We start from the raw sequence: 8184 nt of genomic DNA, 5'->3' as shown, positions 1-8184 counted from the left end.
TAAAAACCCATCCCTCTTTTTCCAAGAAATAAAGTACTGTAACAACCATGTTCAGCACCAATATCATTCATTAGAAGTATTTTGAAGCTTAATTTTCTATCATCAACATACACCAAGGAAAAGGGAGTAAAAATAACCTGCAGTACTCACAAAATATTTTGAGTTTTTAACTCTTATTTTATTTAAATTAAATTATTTCTCTTTGGGGACAGTTTCTGAAAAGTAAATGTGATCACCTTTCCTATTTCTTCAGTTTTTTAACGAACGTTTTTATTTGAAAGTTATCACATATATCTCTTGGAAAGTTTGAGATTTAGGTTTCTATTTGCATACCAGTACTTGGATAAACCTTCACATTTGTGGGTTCTTTTCAGCAAACGTGATGATTTTTATGTTGAAAATTCATATCAAACTTATAGCAAATATTTATACCTGTATTATAGTGAAAATCTTCCATATAAATAACATAAAAATCTAAAATATAAATTCATAGGACGTGGTATGTGTGATGTTCATCTGAGCTGAATGTGCTTTTCCTAAATGTATTAATAAAATATATTGTTTTGGAAAAAAGAAACCTTAATTCTTAATATTTGAAAATCAACTAATCTGGACTGGGTAGATAACTCAGCAGTCTAAGCACCTGCCCACAAGTGCAAGGACCTGGGTTTAGTCCCTGGTACTGCATGTCATGCTGGCCCCGAAAACAGGTGCTAGGGAGGCTGTGGCAGGAGGATCACTACAAGTCCAAGCTGAGTAGCAAGACTCTGTACCAGGGGTCACCGCACTCAGGCCCCCCTCCTGTCCCTCTCTCGGACAGGAGCTTTCTTTCCCTCAAGAAATGCATTCTTCTCATTAAAAAAGACTCTGTACCAAGTGAATAAATAAAATAAAATAAAATAAAATAAACAAAATAAATCAATAAATGAAACAAATATGAAAAAAATCTACAGGTAGATTTTGTATCCCCTAAACTTGGTTTGTGTTTCTCCTTGAAATGCTTTTGTTTATTTGCTGTTTGGGTTTTCAGGCAAGGTATATGTAGTCACACTTACATTTATAATTCACTTACTTGTTATTTAAGTAAATGTTAGTGGAGAATCTAATATGTTCAAGCCAGGAGATTCCTTAATTCACATTCACAGTCATGTTCTTTCCATAAACCAGAGAAGAGGAAGAAAACATGTGAAGCAACAAACATACATGAGAATTAGAAACTGAACTATGTAGAGTCAAGTAGACTGTGGAGAGGTCACCCCTTCTGCCAAGGTGACACTTAACATTCCACAAAGCTATGAGAATGGCATGGCCACGGAAAGAAACATAGGGAACTGTTTCCAGTTAGAGCAAAAACAAAGACCTGTGTAGATCCAGACAGTGGAAGAAGACGGTGTTGTTGGATGGAAGGAGGAAAAAGGAAGGATTTGAGACTTCATTGTTCATCCAGTGGATACATAATAAATATTTTAACAAAAGAATAGCTTGTTCCAGATGGCATTTTAGGAAGAATAGTATTACTATTTATGTATAATCAGTTGGAAGAAAGAAAGAAAATAAAGTTAGAGTCTCGTTTTGTTTGAAGAACAGTCATGGTCTACAGGAACTAGACACTGATCCCCCTTACCTCCTACCAGGAAAGGGTGCAGACAGACAGTCCTTTTGGGAAGATGCCTCTGCCACTGGTGTGGGACAGCTCATCCTCAGCTCAGAGATGGCAGGACTGGCTATTTCAGATGACTGAAATACTTGCTCCCTTACATGACGTTGGTGTATTTTTGCAGTACTTATTTTCCCTTTGTTTTTCTTCATGATGAATGCATTCCTCAGATAAACAACTCTAAGTTCTCCTAGGCTGGTGTCCATCTGTGGAAGGTGCCAGGTAAGCCAAGGAAAGGACTTCATGGATCTAATAGATAAATCAATAAAAAAAACCCTTATATAGTTGCTTTGTAAAAGAAAAAGAAAATTAAGAGGCTGACATTAAGAAAATATAAGGAAAATACTTAAATGTGCAAGTTGACAGAAAGGAAGAAACCAAGTTTATGCATGAAGCACAGTATTAAATGATAGTAAGCAAATGTTAAAATATACATAAGAAGAGCTCAGGTAAGGGCGCCAGAAGAGCGCTGACTCAGCTACTGTTACCCCTAACAATATGGAGGTAAAGTTATAATTTCGAGCCAAATTTTGTGCAGGAGAAAATGTGTAGAGTAGGAAAGTGTGATACTCAGTTTCTGTCAGGGGTGGATGGAAAGGCAAAGTCCTAGAATATACTTAGGAAAGCTAACGCGAGGGAGACTGCCTATGAGCGTCGCTTACCACACGCTACTGCAGTTGCTTCTGTTTTGCTGATATTATGGCTCAAAAATCGTGTGCCAGATTAATTTTCATATATTTGATTTTTTGGCTCAATATATTGTACTCACTACATTATTTAAATACTTTCCATGGAAAATAATGAATCGTCATGATAATGTGTATTTTTTTTCCATGAGGAATAGCATTTTATTACTGTGATCACAAAATCATAATTTCTGTACAGGAATATAAAAGTGAACATTAATAATACATTGATAATTTATTTCACTAAGGGGTAAGCATACTACTGAATATAGTATAAAAAATACTGTGGAATTTTCTGGCCTTGCAGTGCACATTTTAGTGGAAGTATCTAAGACCCAATAGTGTTCAATTCAGCAAAGTATTGCAGAATGTCACACCACAGTCCACTTAATTCAGAGATGGTCAGGACATGGTGCTTGTAATAAAAAGTGTGTGTGTGTGTGTGTGTGTGTGTGTGTGTGTGTGTGTGTGTATGTGTGTGTGTATATTTAAAAAACACATGTAATTCATGAAGTATAGAGTGGCTTATTTGGATGTTTTAAGTGGTTCACATGGATTCAGGATGGCTGGCCACATTCCCAAATCCCTGTTGCCTTTGTCAGGACAGTCCTCCTGTCAGGCGAAGGCTTTCACCTCAGGCAGGAAAGCCTCCCAGCGTTTTATCAGGTGTTACTGTATTTATATTAATGATTCTAAGTATTTGAAGACAACAGTTTTAAAATCCTTCACTCCTGCTTCCTCAATCTCCCCACTTCTTTTCAAATTGTTTTAGAGATCTGGTCAAAATCTCTTCCACCTTGTACTTTTGCTTCCCTCTGCCTTTTTGCTTGCTGTATTTTATCTGGTTTGTTGGTGACCATCATCTTTGCCTCAGTTTCATGGTTTTTGAGCAACGTAATTTGAGTGTCTCCCCATGTCTGCCAGCACGTCATTCGATGGTCAGCTAGACCCTGCACTGCAGCAATGAGACAAATGTAGTCACTCAGGAGTTCTGAACACACAGAACTCAGCAAAAGCTTGTTCTTCTTGTGACTCGCCTCTTTTCTCTTCCACCTCTGCAAGCTGAGACAGAGCACTAGTTAGACAAAGCAGTATCCCTCAGAATTACCTAACATGGCAACACGCTTAGCAAAGATGGCTGTATTGCCTGAAAGTTTTTTTCTGTGAGCAACCAAAGCTTCCAGCCTGACATGAGGTTTCCTAAATTGCTGGTCAAAATTCTCAAACTGCTGCCACTTCTCTTCAGTGTGTGCATCTGATTCATTCATCTCAGTTATCATTTGGTTGGCAGCATCCACAGCCTTGTTCACCCTCCTCTGTATTCCAGCTCTACTCAGAGCCTGCATGCTGACCGCTCAGAGCAGCTCTGAACTCTCCAAGCTGCCTTAAGTCAGGGTCCTGTAGCAAAGTGGGATGCTTTACTGTTCTTTGAAGATACCTTTCAAGAGCTGCTCTTCATTGTTCTACAAACTCAGTGGATAATGACTCTTCCTTGCCTCCTTTGACCTTGGCTGTCCTTGCTATACTCTTTTCTGGATCTGGTGGCACAATGTAACCAACATGTAAATATTTGCTGGCTAATTTGCTGTGCAAACCAAGGACATCACTGAATCTTCTCTTAACTGAAAATTCATGCTTGCTGAACATGGAGAGAGAAGTCTTCGTTGTTACTCTGCATGCCATGCAATCATTCATGCCATCACTGACTTTCTCTGGATCTGACAGACCAATTGCTGAATCAGAAATGTCTGCATTTGCCTCTTCTTCAGTCTTTCCCTGGATCTGTCAAAGATCACAGAGCTGACATACTCTTGGATTCCATTCTAGGGGCAATGAGTGTAGTAGGCGTGGCAGGTGGAACTGCAGGTGAAGGTTTCCAGGACAGGAGAAGGTCCCGTTCTGGATGGTCCAAAGAAACTGCTTCTGGGGTTTCTGCAGACAGATCTGCGTCATCACCTAGTGTAACATCGGATGGTTTCTGGCCATTGCAGTGAGCCCCAGTATCCTCTGTAAGCATATTTACACTTCACGAATTTGCATGCATCCTCGCACAGGGGCCATGCTAATCTTCCCTGAAGCATTCCAATTTTAGTGTATGTGCTGCTGAAGTGAGCACTGTATTTTTTTTTCTTGAAAGAGGCACAGAACAAGGGATGTCCTGCACAGAGTGTCAGCATGCTAAAAAGTGTTTCAATATAACTGAATTCCTCATAATTAAAGTGTGGCGTGTGGATTATATAACTAATAAAGTAGCAATGTAGAAATTTGTTCTTCTGGACCAGATGAATATTCTGATTCATGAAGTACAAAGTAAACAGAGGAGAAGGACATGTTTTGATTTTCAGCCCTCTCTTCTCATTTGACCTTTCTTTACAGTACGTAACACGTTGTATGGCCATGTTTCTAAACTTTGCTTATTTTAAATACATGGCATTTACTTGAATAATTAGGAAAAAAAGTATCAGAGCTGCATTAATTGTACAATAAAAACAAAATATTTTATTGATTTTTAAAGCTTAAATCCTTCACATCAAATCTCAAATGCTATCCTTTGACAGTAGCGGTGAATGGATAATCAGATACATTTGTATGCTAACGTGTGAAAGAAATATGTTACTCTACTTCAAGGTAAATGACGTTGGCTCCAAAATGACTGACTGATTAGGAGTTTTTCAGATATAATGATAGTTGATGTTAGGACTATTTTAGATTCCTAAGGTTGGAAAAAGTAGGGTGAATATACATTTTACTTTTTTATCTTCTTTGAATATAGACTAATCCATCCAATTTTCTCTTTATGACTTCCATTTATAAGTTTTTTCCCACCTCTAAGATTATGTAATTAGTGCCTGCTTTTCCATATATTTATGATAAATGAGTCCCATTGAACTCAACCAGTTCTTGCTTGCTGCTGCCATTGGGGTTCTTCTCGAATTTGGTCACTTTTATATTACTGATTCTGCAGACATATTTTTTACCTTGAAATGAAATATGTATTAGAAGAAGGGATTTCTGGGCTCTCTCTGAGATCTAGAAGTGGTTTTGGTGATAAAATAGGAATGTACAATTAATAGTGTACATTCTAAGAATGTAAAAGGGTCAGCATGTAGAAAGAGTCTCCTAAAATAGACTCGATAAAGAGCTACATGGTACAGAGTTGCTGTTTAATCATTTGCATGTCCTCAATATTTCTGTGTCTTGGCTTGTTTACTGTCTCCAAAAGTTTTGCCCAGTCCTCCTGGCCCATGCTTAGAGCTTTTCATGGAGAACCTCCATGTGGCTTCTCGGAATGTGGATGTGCTTGCATCATTTTCTTTCTTGTCCTTCTCTCATTTTCTCCTGGTGCTATTTTCTGTTGCTACTTGTCACGCGCAGCCTTGCCAGCAAGGAAGACGTGACCACTGGTTGTGTCTGCGCAGCCTTTATTGCTCTCTTACATTTCTCTTCTCTCTCCCGAGGCCCCTGCTCTTAGCTTATAAGTCTTAGGGCTTCCAATCATGGGGTGCCACGTATGCACTGTCCATTGGTCCAGGTCTGCGGAAGCAATGCCTTAGCCCAAGCCTTGGCCATATATGGAGTTGTTTACTCCAGGAGCGCTCACCCTTTGAGGGGGTGGAAGGTGGAAACCGGCGCCATCCTAGGGCGCGGCTACACGCAGCTCCCTACAGCTACTTAAACTTTGCTTATATGATCATTATTTTTCTAATACCTGCCTGAGGGATTTAATTTTTCCTACTTCCCATTTGCAGCTTATGTATGGGCTTAGATCATGTGTTTAGTTTGAACCTTTATAAAAAGTAATACAGAAGCAGAGAATAAAACAAAATGCATAACAAGACCCATAACTTTGTATGTTAGAGCTCGTCTACATGGTAATAAATATAAAAACTAATACCTTAATACATTCAATCCACTTTCCCACAATCCATTAGGAATTGTCAATAAGTAGAGTCATCGTGACCCTGTGCAACATCCATAGTATAAACTTTAGCATTTGCTAAGTTCATCATTACTGACTTGGAACCAAAGTCTATTTGTCTTAGCCAGTAGTGACAGTTAAGTTTCTGATTGCAGTTTCTCCTGTCTAACATGAATGTCTAATGATTCATAGGAACAACCTCAACACTGAAACCTTATAAAATTATTATTTCCATTCCCCTCACTAAATAGAAGAAGTGCATATTGTTTAGAGGGTGGAATATTATCATGCTTGTAAAATAGATATTGTTTCGATACGAAATAACTTTTTATTAGGCTACCCAAGAGATGTGATTTTAAGAAAAGTTCTTGAAATCCGCAGATATTTTTGGTCTTTGTGCTGGATTTCTGCTGTAGTGTTTCTTTCAAAAATATGCTTGTAAAAGAGCCCTAGATAAAAACTCAATTGAAAAATTACTTTTGAGCATATATAGTATTAATGTGTGTTAAAATAAATTTATGACATTCTTTGAGAATTTCTGTGATGACAACAAAGGAATTAAAATTCAACTGTCAGTACTTAATGAGGGAAAGTGGACAGCAACAAAAGCTAAAGAGGCTGGAAAAGCACCTGCTTAAGAAATATGTAAAATAGACCCTGTGCTGCATTGAAGGGAATTACTGCAGGGCATTGAAGTAGGAGCTTAGGAACTTAATTCTCTAAGCCATCTTACAATTTTAAGATTTTAAAAATATTTAATCTGACCTCCCACTTTTAGTTATTTTCACAGAGAGGAGGATGGCATTTATAATGTAGAAAGTATGCAAGTAGTAGGGATGAAGAAGGTGTGCAATGCAGAAAGCTGAACATGGACATGTTATTCCAGAGCAAGAGTAAGCAAGACAGGGGCCCAGTACTCGGAAAACGGCAGCAAGAAGGCTTGCGTGTCGTGTCCTTAGCAGTGTGAGAAATGGGGGAACATACCTCCACTAGTAACCTGCAGCCACAGCCAGTTTTATTTTTTATTCCAAGACACATAGATATTTATGGGAGACGATTTATAGTGGTCCCAAATGGGTAAGGCATGCATGTAGCCAGCACAAAATGCAAGGGAGTTCTTCCTGAGAAATAGTCAATCAGCTTTGAAGAATGCCCACAACTAAAGTGCGGTGAATTTTTTGGTGAACCCAAAATATACAAAGCATCAAAGGAAGTGGGGTACTTTTTGAGAAAATGAAACAGAAAGAATTAGAATTGCCCACCATGAAGTTCTGCTCAGCTGTGAAGATGCAGCCTTTTGAGCCAGTTGAGAAAAACAGGTGCACAGTGTGCCCAGTGTCAAGTGAGACCATTTAGACATGGAAGGTTAAGTAGCACACCATTTATTTTATATGGGAAGCCTAAGAATAAATAATTTTGGTGCAAACTAAAACAGGTGATATGAGCTAGGAAGATAGACATTGTATAGCTGGGAAGGTTGTCTTGGGATGACAATTGGAAGGCCAAGGGGAAGTGAAAAGTGTCAAAGGAACATGTGTATATTAACCAATTCCCTGAGAGGCATGTGCTTATTGTATATCACAAACATGTACTAATGAAAGAAAGAAAAAAATAATCTTACACAAAACTCTATAGATTTTGGAGTAGGAAATGGTGAAATTGACAGTGATGTTTCCCGCTGATTTGCTTAAAGAAAATCTGAAACAAGCATGCATCATGACTGAAGCACTACAGAAACACATAAAACACTTGAGAAAGAAACAAAAGAAGTAGAAAAAGCAGGAAGAAAGGACATACTAATTAGATTTTTAAAACATCATGGTGGATTCACATTACGTTGAACACCAATGATAGACATAAAGTTACTCAGAATCTACCACTGAGAAGTAGAGAAGAAAACAATGAAATGGGTTGAGAAATGT

General features: G+C 38.2%; 1 non-coding gene and 1 pseudogene across 1 annotated transcript; both read right to left on the bottom strand.

Annotated features, from left to right (window-relative positions):
* Positions 1 to 2958: 2958 nt before the first annotated feature.
* LOC101569334 lies at positions 2959 to 4360 on the bottom strand (annotated as a pseudogene).
* On the bottom strand, positions 4354 to 4459 carry LOC111816921. Its single transcript, XR_002821229.1, has one exon. It is a non-coding gene; the product is annotated as a U6 spliceosomal RNA (small nuclear RNA).
* Positions 4460 to 8184: the final 3725 nt, after the last annotated feature.

Source organism: Octodon degus, unplaced genomic scaffold, assembly GCF_000260255.1.
Source record: "Octodon degus isolate 3935 unplaced genomic scaffold, OctDeg1.0 scaffold00044, whole genome shotgun sequence".
Lineage (NCBI taxonomy): Eukaryota > Metazoa > Chordata > Mammalia > Rodentia > Octodontidae > Octodon > Octodon degus.
Note: the sequence above shows the minus strand (reverse complement) of the source record. Positions and strands in the feature narration are given on the sequence as shown.